The following is a 16,899-nucleotide window of genomic DNA, read 5'->3' on the forward strand; positions in this document are numbered from 1 at the left end:
AGGTTGATAAAGCCATCGGATTGTTCCAGGATGACATTCAATTTATTCTCTAGTTTCTGGACATATACTATGGACATATAGGAAATGCTAATGGATTCTCTCCCCACTCCCACCCTGCGTCTTATTTGCTCTTGCGTTTCCTATAGGAAACAAATGAAAAACATGAGTTGGCTCTGTGTAGCCCAACTCTCTAGGTGTTCTATTAGAAGAGTATTGATCCAACGCCATGCTGCTTGCTGCTCTAAAATGCCATGATAATCAGAAGAGTTAATACAGCTATCCATTCTCATTGGAGAGAAAAGGTTGGACTACTATAGCATGACATTTATTTTTCTACTTGGAAAATGAAACTGTAGGGGTTTGAACTTGAATTAAAGCATTACAAAATCTCAGGCGAATAAGGCAGGCTTATAGTTTTCTTATAGAAATCTTTATTCCAGAGAAATCACCTCCAGGACGAGCAGAAGGATCAGTCTGACCCTCCTCTGGAGCTACAGAAAATCCCCATCCATCAAACCAATCATTTCCTATATATATCCTGTATATGGATACATATTGTGCAATGTACTGTATATATAGGCTAGGCTACATATTGGAGAACTACCTTATTTATCTCAATAGGAACTAAGCAAAACAAAATGACCAATATAGATCAACACAGTTTACATTTAGATTAGGAAATATACTGATTGAACAAGTGGCATAGCCTACTAAATACTATAAAATGCAATACATAAAACAAAACAAAAATCTCTTTCAATTTTCCTTCAAATATTTTCAACAGAGAAACATGAAAAGCATGCAAACATGCAAAGTATTATACCCAGGGGTGATTTGCCTTGGAGGCTGTTTTCATGTTATACAGTACAACACAGACAAATCGTCCCTGGTTGGAAAAATACAACTTGAATGGAAGAACTACAGTGTTGTACATCAGACAATTTTTTCAATAGCTTGATGAAAGGTATGTTTAAAAAAAGAAACATATAAGGTTCACCTTTGTTTTCTACTGACATTGGAATGCTTAGAAATGTGTATAAAGCATTACTTAGTTGTTATAAAACTAACCCTCGTTGCCACACGAGTGGTATGTTTTTCTCAAGGTACCGGCCATTTTATTTGAAGATCGTGAAGAACTTGTTGACTGAATAACTGATGTAATAACAGTGAAACCGGTTGATTTAATCCTCTTACATTCCAACTTCCTACTTTGACTGGTGGGTCACATTGTATTGGATGTCCAACGTTGGAGGACAAGTCAAGGATAAATTACTTTAGCCATCTGCTCTGAAATATGGGCTGCTTCTGGTCCACTAGACCAGACCGTGGGCTTGTCACATCCACTACTGACTACCCTCCAACAACAACACAGAGAGTAGTCACCACCATAAGCTATGTACTTTTGAACACCCTTCAAAAACATTGAGTAGCCCCCCCAACAACGGGCTATAACCCTTCCTATGAACATCCTCTTCATAATGCCTTAAAAGCACATTTCTAATGCCTTATGAGCAATGCGTAATGCATTAAAAAGATCATGTGAGAGTTGACGCTATAACGGGTGATAACACTTCCTATGAATACCCTTTTCATAATGCCTTATAACCCCATTTATAACGGCTTATAAGCAGTGCGTAATGCATTTTAAAAATGCTCCTCATTGGAAGTGCTACCCAACAGGTTAGCATCAGATGACAGATTTCCATCTAATGATTCACTAGTTGATGCTAACATCTATCTATTTCTTCCGGAGTGCTGCATATGGTGAATAACCTAACGTGGCTAGAACACTCATTCATCATAGTAATCTCCTATCAGCACGGTGTCTGCTGTGGTGGCTAAACGCTGGGAGAATTCTCCTCTCTTCTGTTCTACAAACCCCAGCAGTGGTCACACGGAGTTAGAGCGACATAGCAGAGCCAGCTGCTTAGGCCTTCCAAAAGGAAACCTATTTGCACTTAAATGAGGGGATTTAAGTGCTGCTACACCATTACCACTTTGCCATAGTGGATGTGATTCCATGTCTTTATCCAGCATTATGGAGGATGGAATGAGATGTCCTTCGAGGAGTGAGGAGTGTTTTTACCCTGCTCCCCTCACTCCATATTCTAGATGGAGCCTTTCATCACCGTTTTTCTCCTCTTCCATCGGGGGATTTTGCCAACATGCATCATACCGCGGCTCGGCTGTCTCAGAGGGGTTAGGACTAAAAATGTACATGGACTTGACGGCAATCCCTCATTACGCTTGTGAGGGACATCGGTTTTCACCTTAAATTGTTGTCTTGATGGGTGCTCCCGGTCCAGGGGTGTCGAAATGGGAAAAGTAAAAATGAAATAAAAACTAGATGTGATATGGTGCTGTTGGTTGGTTGGTATGGCTATAAGGGTTGGTATGGCTATAAGGGTTGGTATGGCTATAAGGGTTGGTATGGCTATAAGGGTTGGTATGGCTATAAGGGTTGGTATGGCTATAAGGGTTGGTATGGCTATAAGGGTTGGTATGGCTATAAGGGTTGGTATGGCTATAAGGGTTGGTATGGCTATAAGGGTAATGCACCCTTAGAATCCTCTTACAAGGGGTTTAAAGTGAATCGAATCTGCAGAAATGCATTTATGTACAATAATCTCCAACCTGATAATATTCTAGTCTAGTCTACTCTCATCTGATAGCATTTTTACTTTGCTTCAAACCTCTCCTTATATGTACATGGAGTACATATAAGGAGGAGTATTGTGAGGTAAATTATGTAGCTTGAACGTCTGTTCATTCACCTGCATTCAGCCTGAAGAATAGACCTGGATTAATATCTCTGCATACTGGTCTCTCTCTCTCTCTCTCTCCCCCTCTCTCCCCCTCTCTCTCTCTCTCTCTCTCTCTCTCCCTCTCTCTCTCTCTCTCTCCCCCTCTCTCTCCCCCTCTCTCTCTCCCCCTACATTGATTAATTAGTAATTATCTTTCACCTAGTCCCAACGGTCTCTTGTGCTACATTGCAGGTGTTTGCCACGATAATGGATATATGAAGTTATCATCCTCTTGCACAAAGTGATGGTGACATTTAACTAAATCCCTTCGGTTATCTCTGAACAGTCAAGGTTACAGAGGTAGCTGCACTTAGAAGTGTCATTAAGACACAATAATTAGCCCTCATTTGTAAAGCTCATGTAAATAATTCCAGATAATTGTTGTCATATCAGTCACGGAGCTAAACTATATGTGCTGTGTACACATATTGTCTGTTGGCTGTGGCAGGCTGAGAGATCATTGAGACAATCAGAGTTTCTCAGATGATTCTTAGACTGATTCCCCTGACAGAGTGCAGTGGTAAATGGGGTAAGTCTAACTCTCCAGGTCATTAACAATATATGAAGTCTCAGTGTTTGGTTATTGTGTTCCCATTGACGCTGTAATTATACAAATTATAACAGATCTAGCAAGCACGAAACAACACCAAGCTTTTCAAAATGATTTCCTAGTAATTGGTGGTTTGCATGCAAACAATGATCCTGATCTCAATATTGTAAGGTTCAAACTTTGGCCTTTTGTGAGATTGGACAGTTTAGACCCATGTCAGGCACCATAGTATTCCCCCCTCCCTACCTTCCATCTTCCCTCCTTCCCCTCTCTCGCCCTCCCTCCTCCCCGCTTCCTCTTCCACCTCACCCCAAGCTTGGGGATGCTTTTATTCTCCAAAGTGAGAAATTGGATTGGGGGTTTCTTACATGGAGAACTGGTGACTTTGCTCTGGCTCTGAGAGGGTCAGGACTCATCTATTCTTCACAGGGAAAGTTCCTCTTCCTCATTACAGCTTGTTATATCCTTATATGATGGCTTCCCAGAGCCTAATATATGGGGCGATTACAAGCCTGCATTTTATCGCTTCCTTTCTTTCGCTGCACCTGGGTGGAAATGTCACATTATGGTGTCACATCTGTTTCTGGTAAAAGGTTATTACTGAGTCTAGGGCATGGGTGAACCCACAAAGAAATACACAGATCATGCTGGACTAACATTTTCTGTTCAAAGATGCAGCAACAAAAAAGTGTCATCTTTAAAAGAGAATTTCCCTGATCTTATTTGTCAAGTAGAAATGATGATTTCTTGTTTGGTGAAAATGAAAGGACTGATCATGTGATCAGTATAATTTCACTGCAGTGTGTATCACACAGTTCATCATACTGTATGAGTACTCATGAATATGACTGAGACAGTTCCTTTCACTCCAATCTAACAACATCGTCATTAATCATGATATTAACACACGGTTGTGCAAATTCCCACCTTCCACTGTAATTCCAACCAATAGTTCAAAAAGCTAAAATGTTCACACATGGTAATTTCATCATAATCTCTCTATCCTCTCTACCTCTCCTCTGCTGTGCCAGATGGTGTATGGCAGCCTGGTGGTCAATAGCTAGTCCTCAGGCTGAGGAGAGCAGAAGAGAGGTGCTTGGCATTAACTGGTGTCACCTCTCCACCCTGAGCTCCATCACCACACTCCCCTCCCAGGGCCTGACAGTGGGGTGAAATACTAGCCCTCTTAGGAGCAGCTCCGTCATTCATCTGTTCCCTGTGGTGGCTGAACCCCACACCGCCACCACCACACGCCCCCACTCCACTCCCATTGTAAAAGCGGGTGCCCGTCCGCCCGCTCCTCTCCACTGGGTCTCCAATAAAAAGGAATACATTTTCAGCTCTAGTGGCATTCTGATCTCTTTATATGTCCGACATACAATATTAAAATTAGAATGCCGTTGTAAATCCAACTTTAGAATCCCTCCCAGGCCTCTGCTGGGAGGAACTCACTGGAGGGCTGGGGATGGTGTTGGGGCTGGTGTCGGGGCTGGTGTCGGGGCTGGTGTCGGGGCTGGTGTCGGGGCTGGTGTCGGGGCTGGTGTTGGGGCTGGTGTCGGGGCTGGTGTCGGGGCTGGTGTCGGGGCTAGGGCTGGTGTCGGGGCTGGTGTCGGGGCTGGTGTCGGGGCTGGTGTCGGGGCTAGGGCTGGTGCTGGGGTAGGTCTGGGGCTGGTGTCGGGGCTGGTGTCGGGGCTAGGGCTGGTGGGTCGCCCCTCTCTTTTATGACGAGACTGAAAGCACAGTCGGTAGTGAATCCTGCAACAACAACAGAAACTAGAAATCGTACAACACGTCCTGATGGCAGAAATGTCTTATGGTTGATTAGAAAGGAGAAGAGTGGGATGGGTCCGTCAATGCACCACTCTTCATATTTCACCATACAATTAGTCTTTGCAGACTGTCTATGCCTTTAAAAATAACCAAACTAGTGAACACATCTAGCAGATTTGTGTTACTGTAGTGTCACATCAGGTGAACTGACAGGTGCCGTGTCAGTTCAATAGAGGCATTTAAACTGAACATATTGTGGTATAGCAATCTTCATTCGCTTTGAAAACAACATTTAGGCACCAATGTTAATTAGCTAATCAAAATCATTTCCTCCAAAGAGAAAGCCAATTGAAGCCATTTTACAGTTAATAATCCCAACTACTTCAAATTCCAATTCAAACACAGTTATATTCCCAATCCTGATGCTCACCCAGCTCTCAATCCAGATGAAAGAAAGGCTCATGGTGTAAAAAGACCATGCGGCAAGGAGCGAGCTATTGTCAGTCAGTACACTGGAGATGCTATCAGGGTGATCCATCCGCCTTCAAACATTAATAAGGATTGGAGAGGAGATGTGAAATGAAATGAGAGCGACCCTATCAGTCTGGAGATGGAAATAAATCTGTGCATTGTGGTTTATCAAAAGAGCAGTTTGGAGATGAAAGGCTAGATAGAGGGCCTCTGCTGGGAGGGACTCACTGGAGGGCTGGGGATGGTGTTGGGCCTGGTGTTGGGGCTAGCTAGGTCAGGGGCTGGGGTTGGGGCTAGGGCTGGGATGGGGCTGGGGTTGGGGCTGGGGCTGGGATGGGGCTGGGGTTGGGGCTGGGGTTGGGGCTGGGGTTGGGGCTGGGGTTGGGGCTGGGCTGGTGCTGGGGTAGGTCTGGGGCTGGGGTTGGGGCTGGTGTGGGGCTAGGTCTGGGGCTGGGATTGGGGCTGGGGATGGGGCTGGGGCAGGGGGTGGGGGCTGGGGTTGGGGGCTGGGGTTGGGCCTGGGGTTGGGGCTGGGGTTGGGGCTGGGGATGGGGCTGGGGTTGGGGGCTGGGGATGTGGCTGGGGTTGGGGCTGGGGTAGGGGCTGGGGATGGGGCTGGGGATGGGGCTGGGGCTGGGGCTGGGATGGGGCTGGGGATGGGGATGGGGCTGGGGCTGGGGTTGGGGTTGGGGCTGGGATGGGGCTGGGGTTGGGGCTGGGGTTGGGGCTGGGGATGGGGCTGGAGCCTCCATTTAGAAAGCAGCCCTAGAGTTGGCTCTAGCTCAAATGCAGGGAAGTGCTAGAGAATGTTTAGGGGCCAGCTCCTACATTTCACTGACAGGTGCTTTAAATCCCATGTCTAGACTGATGCTGCTGTGGCCTGGCTGCCTGGCTCCTAGATAGTGAATGACTAACCTATGTGACGAATAGATCCACAGCCCCATCATGTTTTATTCACTGTGTTACAGCACCATTGACAAAGCAATACCTCACAAGTGGGGTTATACCAAAATCTAAAAAGAAATGGAACAACATGGACAGGATGGAATCAGTCAAGTATAATGGATGATAAGCAGGAAAAAAACACATCTCTGTTTGACCTTGAAACTCCACCATCAAACCACCAAAATCTCCTAAACCCAACAAAAACCGCCCTGTCTACCTGTCCAGAAGCGCCTGTCTGCTAACTCTTGTCAGATGTTGAGTGGATATACTGTATCGTCAATTTATGACTACACAATTGACAAGGGCAGAGCAATCCATTGTGCATACATCTGCAGAATTATTTTGGGATTCATCCAATTACTAATGAAACCTTGTTGACTTTCAGATTCTTGCCAATCCCCTCCCTCTTTTACACAAACACAAATATACACACACACACACACACACACACACACACACACACACACACACACACACACACACACACACACACACACACACACACACACACACACACACACACAACTTTCTCTCTGCTTCTTCGCTCAATATCAAGATTGAGAGAGTGGAATGCACAAACACAGGCGCTGACCCTGCCATGCACAATAAGGTCACCCCTGGGATTGGCCAGATTATCTCTGTCAACCACTTGGATAGAGCACAGTCAAATGATGCATCAAGCAGTCATTTTCAGGTGGGGAAAAAAATTACAATTCTTCACCAGGTCGCTATTTGCTCTTATTTTCAAAGTGCCCTTGTAGTGTTTGGCTGTAGCATTTATCAATGTTGTGAATTGTTTTCTGTTTCTGGGCCTTGTAGAGAACACTGAATCATGTTTAGAGATGGGTACCGAAACCCGGTATTAAACGGCTAAATTATGAAAGACCGTAGTATCGATAAGCTCGGTTCTGCTTTCAGTACTGGAGAAATTAAGAAAATACATTTCCTATTTATTATTGCTACATAAACGTTATCTTGCACATTTTATCTCACCGACCGTTTTTAATTTGTAGTAAGATTAAGACATTCGTCTATGATGCAATTTCACTATTTCCAATCCAGAAGAGATGTCTCTGACGCTACAGCACACACAGCACCCTGCTCTTGGTTAGTGGCGACGGCGGAGAGAACTAAACGTTCAAAGTGTGGTTACACATCACCAGAGTCGATGCTGACAGCGCTCGTTGCCACAAGTGCAAGTGCACTTTTGCTTGCAGGGCGGAAACACAAGCAATCTGTCCAAACATCTATCGAATGTGCATCATGTACAGGCAGAGAAATGCACAATTTTCATCTGCCTAGCTTGTAGTTCATCTCTCGTTGTCTGATCTACGTTAGGTATGTATGCTAGCAGCCTAGAGCCGACACACGGAGTTAACTAGATTATGTGAACATGGGTTCATGATCAAAAGGAACCATTAGCCAGCTGATTGTTCAGCTATGGGTGCGTTCAGAAATTCAATCACCCATTTAAAGATTTTGCAACTTTTTTGTTAAAGTTGCAGCTACAATGAACCAACCCAGTCCTCCCTCTAATACCGCTGGTCCAAGCCAGACAAGCCCAAAGCTACTTCACGCTGGCAGCTAGTGGGAGGATGACTGAGGAGAGGGTGAATGAGTGACACCTAGCTGTGATCAAGTTCATAGTGAAAGGCCTACACCCCTTTGAAACAGTGGAGTCCAAGGGCTTTAGGTAACAGTCTGTCAGTATATATTGAGTTGTATTCATTTTTAGGATATAGTAGTATAAAAGGGTTGTATGTTAGTCCCATCACTCTACAATACACCACACAATAATTAAATCATGATAATTCAACACATGAAAACTATCTTTTTTTTACTGTAATGAGATGAGCAAGGCACTTAACCCCAAATATACCCCTCCCTCCAGGAGTTACCTCAGAGACACATTAATTCCTACCTGGTAGGGTGTAGAAAAGGCCAATGTGATCACTGAGCTGAAGGACGTGCCGAAGCTGGCCATCACATCAGACGGGTGGACCAGCCTCTGTCAGGACCACTATCTCACTGTTACAGTGCACTACACATGCCAGGGCAGCGTAAACAGAAGGTCCTCCACACCAGGGCAGTGTAAAACAGAAGGTCCTCCACACCAGGGCAGCGTAAAACAGAAGGTCCTCCACACCAGGGCAGCGTAAAACAGAAGGTCCTCCACACCAGGACAGTGTAAAACAAAAGGTCCTCCACACCAGGACAGTGTAAAACAGAAGGTCCTCCACACCAGCACAGTGTAAAACAGAAGGTCCTCCACACCAGGACAGTGTAAAACAAAAGGTCCTCCACACCAGGACAGTGTAAAACAGAAGGTCCTCCACACCAGGACAGTGTAAAACAGAAGGTCCTCCACACCAGGACAGTGTAAAACAAAAGGTCCTCCACACCAGGACAGTGTAAAACAGAAGGTCCTCCACACCAGGGCAGTGTAAAACAGAAGGTCCTCCACACCAGGACAGTGTAAAACAGAAGGTCCTCCACACCAGGGCAGTGTAAAACAGAAGGTCCTCCACACCAGGACAGTGTAAAAGAGAAGGTCCTCCACACCAAGGCAGTGTAAAACAGAAGGTCCTCCACACCAGGACAGTGTAAAACAGAAGGTCCTCCACACCAGGACAGTGTAAAACAGAAGGTCCTCCACACCAGGACAGTGTAAAACAGAAGGTCCTCCACACCAGGACAGTGTAAAACAGAAGGTCCTCCACACCAGGACAGTGTACAAATCACAAACTGGCGAAGTAGTGGCAGAGGAGATCTCAGACATTCTGGAAGAGTTTGAGATAGAGCCGAGCAAGTTTGTAGCTGTGACTGTTGATAATGCTGGCAATACGGATGTTGCCATCAAGAGGCTACACATCCTAAAAATAGATGCTTTGCGCACACATTGAATCTAGCAGAGTAGAACCTCTACTAAATGGGCAGCCCGAATCAGAGCAGTGGTCATGTGGTTCAAGAGTTCCTCGATGTCCAAAACAGTCTTAAAGGAAAAGCAGCAGCTCCTTGGTAAGAAGCCAGTTCAATCTATTAAAGTATTATTTAGAAATTCCCACATTTAACAATTTCATTCAATATAAAGGGTGTGGTAATTAAATGTATGTTGGATATTGTTGTTGTTAAGTCCTTCCTCAACACTCACTCATCCTTGATGGAACTCGCTCTGTCTAATGATAGAGAGATTCATGGAGCAATATCCAGCGATCCAAGCAGCAGCCTTGGACCCACGACTGCGAAAAGCAATGACAAAGGACAACCTGGACCGTCTGAAGGACGAGGACATCCGTAAGGCTGAGGAGTTTGTCCAGCTCATGAGAATCCTCTATACATCCACACTGTGTGTGTCATGTGAAAAGAATGCCACCTGTGGACAGATCAAACCCATCCTCCACAAACTGGAAGAGCACTTCACTGTGAAGCATGAAGATACAACATTTGTGGCAACCATCAAAGAGAAGGTGTGGTAGAACCTCTCCGAGCGCAAACAGGATGAGGACATTCAAGCCTTCCTGCATGAGGTCACAGCAATGGACCCCAGATTTAAAGGGAGGCCGGTGAGTGACGCCACCTGGGACAGGCTGAGGAAGGCAACTGTTGAGGCCAATGTGACAGGAGCAACACCGGGGCTGTCAGAGGAGCCGGAGCAGACAGACACAGAGCACCAGCAACAAGATGAGGAGTCTGAAGGAGAAGGAGAGGAAATGGAGGAGACAGTCACTCCATTGTACAAAACAAGGAGTGCCTTGGAGGAGCTGTTCTCAGAGGAGGACAGGGAGTTGAGGTTGACGACCCAACAGGACACCTCGTCCCTCACCCTCAGCGAGCGTGTTGACATAGAGGTCGAGCTCTACAAAGTCCTGCCTCCCATCCCCATGGCTGAAGATCCTGTGATGTGGTGGTGGGAGAAGAGAGCTACTCTGCCCCTCCTCACAAACATTGCAACAAGCTACCTCTGTGCTCAAGCCTCCTCCAACCCTAGCAAGATTGTATTTTCGACTGCAGGGAACACAATAAGCCAGGAGAGATCCCAACTTCTGCCAGAGAAGGCAAATATGTTGATCTTTCTCCAGGAGAACTGCTAAGAACTGTTAGTCCTTCTGCAGCCTACCTGCAGGCCCCACCCATGTTGGTCTATACCACTGTATTTTCTTTTGCAGGAAAATATTGTTTATTTTATTTGTTTTACATTTCCATCATCACAACATTAGTCTATAATAGTGATTTGTTCAAAACATTGCTGTTTCTTTTGTTGTAAATAATTGTTTATTTTAATTGTATTTATTTGACAAAGGATTGTAGCGATTTGCTTAAATGGTGCAGGTGCCCTTTAATTTATATTTATGGGAAACTTTATACTACTAATATAGTACTGTATTTACAACACTTACAAAACATAATTGCCCCTATCAATATAACAAAATCTCAACTATCCTGATCCAACATTTCGCTAGTTGTATGAATCCCAAAGTGATACAAAATTGTAATATTTGACGGTGGCAGTTTCATGGCTGTGCTAGACATTAAGTCGGAGGCAGTCTGATGATGATATTCTGCAGCAGAGCAGATAGCACAGAGAAACAGGGACTGTCTGGAATGACAGGCCTGTCCTTGTTTTCATTCAGGGCTCAGGAGTCTACAGGGCCAGCGGGTTCACTGAGGTGGCTCAATTAAACATGACCTTCCCCTGGCCCTGCCATCACTAGCAGTCCTCATGTAAATGGCCACAATCTCCCTCTGCTCTGTCGCACCCACAACATCATAAATAAAATAATGCTTATTACCCATTTAGTAACATTCTGTATTCATGCCCTGATAGGCTATTTAAACATATAGAGAGGGAAGAAAATCCCCGTCCCATATGCTTAGTGAGGCTTGACGTTATCTTCCCCTCAGCGTTTGATTGATAATAATGTGTCCATTTGTTTTGGATTCACTACAGAGGTCAATATTGTGTTGGCTCTGGGTTATGTGGAGTTACAGTACAGAGCAGCTTCATTTCACTTGCAAAAACTCCTCACAGTGCAGATTCATAGCTAAATGAAAATACTATTTTGGAAATACGTTAACAGTCAAAACACACCTACTCATTCACGGGTTTTTCTTTATTTGTACTATTTTCTACATTGTAGAAAAGTAGTGAAGACATCAAAACTATGAAATAACACATATCCCACCTCTTTAAGGAATACCTGGTATAGGATAAAGTAATCCTTCTAACCTCCCTCCTACCCCCCCCCCAAAAAAAGATATAGATGTACTATTGTAAAGTGGTTGTTCCACTGGATATCGTAAGGTGAATGCACCAATTTGTAAGTCGCTCTGGATAAGAGCGTCTGCTAAATGACTTAAATGTAAATGTAAAAGAATCATGTAGTAACCAAAAAAGTGTTAAACAAATCAAAATATTTTTTATAAATCAGATTCTTCAAAGTAGCCACCCTTTGCCTTAATGACAGCTTTGCACACACATGGCATTCTCTCAACCAGCTTCATGAGTTAGTCACCTGGAATGCATTTCAATTAACAGGTGTGCCTTGTTAAAAGTTAATTTGTGGAATATCTTTCCTTCTTAATGCGTTTGAGCCAATCAGTTGTGTTGTGACAAGGTAGGGGGGTATACAGAAGATAGCCCTATTTTGTAAAAGACCAAGTCCATATTATCTCAAGAATAGCTTAAATAAGCAAAGAAAAATGGCAGTCCATCATTACTTTAAGACATGAAGGTCAGTCAATACGGAACATTTCAAGAACTTTGAAAGTTTCGTTAAGTGCAGTCGCAAAAGCCATCAGGCGCTATGATGAAACTGTCTCTCATGAGGACCGCCACAGGAAAAGAAGACCCAGAGTTACCTCTGCGGCAGAGGATAAGTTCATTAGAGTTACCAGCCTCAGAAATTGCAGCCCAAATAAATGCTTCACAGAGTTCAAGTAACAGACACATCTCAACATCAACTGTTCAGAGGAGACTGCATGAATCAGGCCTTCATGGTCAAATTGCTGCAAAGAAACCACTACTAAAGGACACCAATAAGAAGAAGAGATTTGCTTGGGCAAAGAAACACGAGCAATGGACATTATAGACAGGTGGAAATCTGTCCTTTGGTCTGATGAGTCCAAATGTGAGATTTTTGGTTCCAACCGCCGTGTCTTTATGAGACGCAGAGTTGCTGAACAGATGATCGCCGCATGTGTGGTTTTCCACTGTAAAGCATGGAGGAGGAGGTGTGATGGTGTGGGGGTGCCTTGCTGGTGACACTGTCAGTGATTTATTTAGAATTCAAGGCTCACTTAACCAGCATGGCTACCACAGCATTCTACAGTGACAAGCCATCCCATCTGGTTTGCGCTTAGTGGGTCTATCATTTGTTTTTCAACAGGACAATGACACAACACACCTCCAGGCTGTGTAAGGGCTTTGACCAAGAAGGAGAGTGATGGAGTGCTGCATCAGATGACCTGGCCTCCACAATCACCCGACCTCAACCCAATTGAGATGGTTTGGGATGAGTTGGACCGCAGAGTGAAAAAAAAGCAGCCAACAAGTGCCCAGCATATGTAGGAACTCAACTTCAAGACTGTTGGAAAAGCATTCCAGGTGAAGCTGGTTGAGAGAATGCCAAGAGTGTGCAAAGCTGTCATCAAGGCAAAGGGTGGCTACTTTGAAGAATCTAAAATCTAAAATCTATTTTGATTTGTTTAACACTTTTTTACTTACTACATTATTCTATTTGTGTTATTTCATAGTTTTGATGTCTTCATGATTATTCTACAATGTAGAAAATTGTACAAATAAAGAAAAGTGTGTACAAACTTTTGACTGGTACTGTATAACAAATGACTCAATTTGCAGGAATATTTCAGAGAGAAAATATACAGTACAGTAAATTCAATAAGAATTGAAGAATATCTTACTACAAGTATTCAAGCTTTTGAAAATTGACAGTTTCATTATTTTATTGATTGATCCACACAACACAAACAATGACAAATGAACTGACTAATCCAACAATTTAATTTGGTCAGGGTGACAGTTTAAAAAATCTGTATTATCTATTATTAGGCTAAGAATAAGAGTAATTTGTGGAACGCTGAGAGAAGGGACTGGGAGTATGAGAAGGGTGTGTGTAAACTGTGTGTGTGTGTGTGTGTGTGTGTGTGGTCGTGTGTGTGTGTGTGTGTGTGTGTGTGTGTGTGTGTGTGTGTGTGTGTGTGTGTGTGTGTGTGTGTGTGTGTGTGTGTGTGTGTGTGTGTGTGTCAGGGAATGAGGAATAAAAGAGGGAGAAGACTGATCGGCTCACAAAGATGTGATCAGACATTCAGGCAAATGTTTATCCTGATATAATCAGTATGCCCTGTCCATCCCACTTGGCCTTACATCCTCTGGGAGCTGGAAGCAGGGGGCCGCTGCAGTCTCATCCAGCCCCATTGCAGGGGAGGAGATCTGGGCTAGGGGTAGAGTAGGGAGAGGGTGGAGGGGTGTAGGGATCAGGCTCCTGGTGGCTTTCAAATGGCCCTCTCTCTCCCTCTGTGTGCATGCAGCCACACATTCACAGCCCTGTCACTTAAAGCAAAGCAGATGCCTACATTCAATTCCAGCTTCACAATTGGAAAAGCCTTTTGCAGCGAAACGTGAATGGGAGCAGGGCACCGAGGTCTAACCGGTGTCGCTCTACAATAAAAGGGAGGCCTTGTTTCGTGAAGGAGGGAGAGAGACTTAACCCTCCCTCCCTCTAACACAGAGAAAGGCATTGGAAATATGCCAACTCAATCACATTGCTGAGCACATAAACAATGGAAAGAGAGCGAGCTTCAACCATATGGTCCTGCTATACATGTCAGGCTCTCAATTTGCCGTTCCGGTAATACTTGAGAGCGTTGTAACATGTTTCTGCCGGGGTGAGTCCTTGGAACAGGTTAAAATACAAAAGCCAGCAATTCCTTTGAGACAGATGAAAAGTCAGATGGTCGCTGTATTCCAGATGTATCAATTTCCTTGGATATTCAGTCCATGCACTGGCAGGGGTGCCGGCATGGAATGGGCCGTGTTCCAAAAGCTAATATTCTGTTGGCCGGAATAATGCAATTATTATTTTCCTAGCTATCAGCCTAAGCACAGAGTGCCATCTGTTATACAAAGCAAACATACACATCTCAATTGCCCAACAGACAGCTGCATGGTCACACGTCCACATCGCGCCAGAACTTTGCCAATCTCCACATCGCGCCAGAACTTTGCCAATCTCCACATCGCGCCAGAACTTTGCCAATCTCCATATCGCGCCAGAACTTTGCCAATCTCCACATCTCGCCAGCACTTTGCCAATCTCCACATCTCGCCAGCACTTTGCCAACACAAGAATTTTGAGGGGGTTCCATGACAGTATTTGGATTAACAGGGTCAGTGTCCTTAATGGCACCCTATTCCCTACATTCCCTATGGGCCCTGGTAAAAAGTAGTGGACTACATAGGGAGTAGGGTGCCATTTAGGATGTAGACAGGGTATTTAAAAGACAGATTCCTCTACAATCCTGATCTACCTAAAAATGCTACACAAACACATGCTGAATCAGCTAGCCGAGCCCAGAGGTTCTACTAGATCCCAGCAGTGTCTGTCTGCTGCAAGGCATGTCTGTCTTGCAATTCCATGGCAAGCTACAACAATTCCAATGGCACAGTTACAGAACTGTTAAATACTGTCATTAGCTGGGCTAAATTGTTGAGGCAGTAGAGGAGTTTTAGCAGGCAGGTACGTATAAATTACACCAAATTTGTCTAATAACAACCATTATCCCTTGTCCAAAAAAATCCTTTACTAGCCCACTGTATCTACCATTAACACACTGTACAATTCGGTATCGATACTTTCCATTCTATTACAAAATAATGCCAAGACCATTCTAGAACGCCTGCTTCCTAAAAGGGGAGCTATGGTCACTGATTAGTCAAATGAAGACAGAACATTAATTCACAGAACTAAGACATACACTTAGACACCTGCGATTAACTGGGGGGGACAGAGGCTTATGCACCATTTGCAAAACAAAAATGGTAATTCTGACCATCTGTTTCACTGAACTGACTGGCTGCACAACTGGTGCCATAATAAGAGCCTTTTCACACTAGCACAGCCCTGTCCAATACAATCTTTAAAATGAAAATATGGTAATACGTTTACAGACAGTTCAGACAGACTAAGGTATCATACATCACACGCAGCATTCTGGACTTTACAATCATCAATGATCAGTTAGCTCAATTAAAAAACTTGAGTTGCTTGAACTTGATTTCAGACCTTATTCACTAGATACATATTCATTGATTGGTTTTGTCTACAAGGCTATTAAAAGTGTTACTGTAATATATTACTAATTTCCCTGTACTATATGAGCTTGAAGCAAACAGGTAAAAGACTGTTAAGCCAACAATCCGTCCCTCAGTCCCTCTCTCTACAAGCCACATATTGGTCGAAGACATTAACTTTTACTATAAAAATGTAAAAATACTCAAGTTTGATAGAGGGAATGGCCTTTAATTCCGTAGCGAGTCCTAACGTATGACTTCATTAACATAATGTTTGATATGCAAAACAGTTCTAGGCATTGAATAAGATGATGAAAATCATTTTTCAGAAATGTGCTTTAGATTGTCAGCCTGGCACCATTAAATGCAGAACCTTGTCAATATGAAAAAGGCTTAAAAAACCTCCTAGATCTAATTAATGTAGAAAATAATTAGCAACGATGTTAAAAAGAAGTGACTTGGCAGACAGATTAAGTGGCTAAAAAGTAAAACAGCAATTAAGATCACGGAGGGTTAGAGTGTGTACACGTTAGATTATACAACTGACTCATACAAGGCAAAACCCCCAGCATTTTGTCTCTCACTCACACACACACACACACACACACACACACACACACACACACACACACACACACACACACACACACACACACACACACACACACACACACACACACAAACACCACTCTCTCTAACTGCTGATAAAACTATGAACAAGATAGCTACTACGTCACGTAGCCCAAAGCTTGGGGGACCTACCTGACAATTAATCAATTATTTGATAGAAATCATTAATACATCTTTACTTGAATTAACCTGTAGATAGATGTGGCTAGAACCTATACACTTTTCCTTTTTAATTTGGTAAACTGATTGCCTTTTTTTCATCCTTTAAATTGGCGTCTAATATCCAATTTAGCGAAACATTGTCTATGCATTCCCTCAGAGATTTCTACATCATAATGTTACTACAGAATACTTCATTATCCTGTAATACAAGTCCTGTAATACAAACACACACAGCTGACCATTCTACCATTTGGCTA

At 43.8% G+C, this 16,899-nt stretch overlaps 1 protein-coding gene across 1 annotated transcript in view; it reads right to left on the reverse strand.

The window, feature by feature from the left end:
* Positions 1-16,899, reverse strand: part of LOC115162074 (neuronal PAS domain-containing protein 3-like) — a 320,867-nt gene that overhangs the window by 98,249 nt on the left and 205,719 nt on the right. The gene's annotated exons all lie outside the window — the stretch shown is intronic.

The sequence above is a fragment of the Salmo trutta genome, chromosome 25 (genome assembly GCF_901001165.1).
Source record: "Salmo trutta chromosome 25, fSalTru1.1, whole genome shotgun sequence".
NCBI classification, from domain to species: Eukaryota; Metazoa; Chordata; class Actinopteri; order Salmoniformes; family Salmonidae; genus Salmo; species Salmo trutta.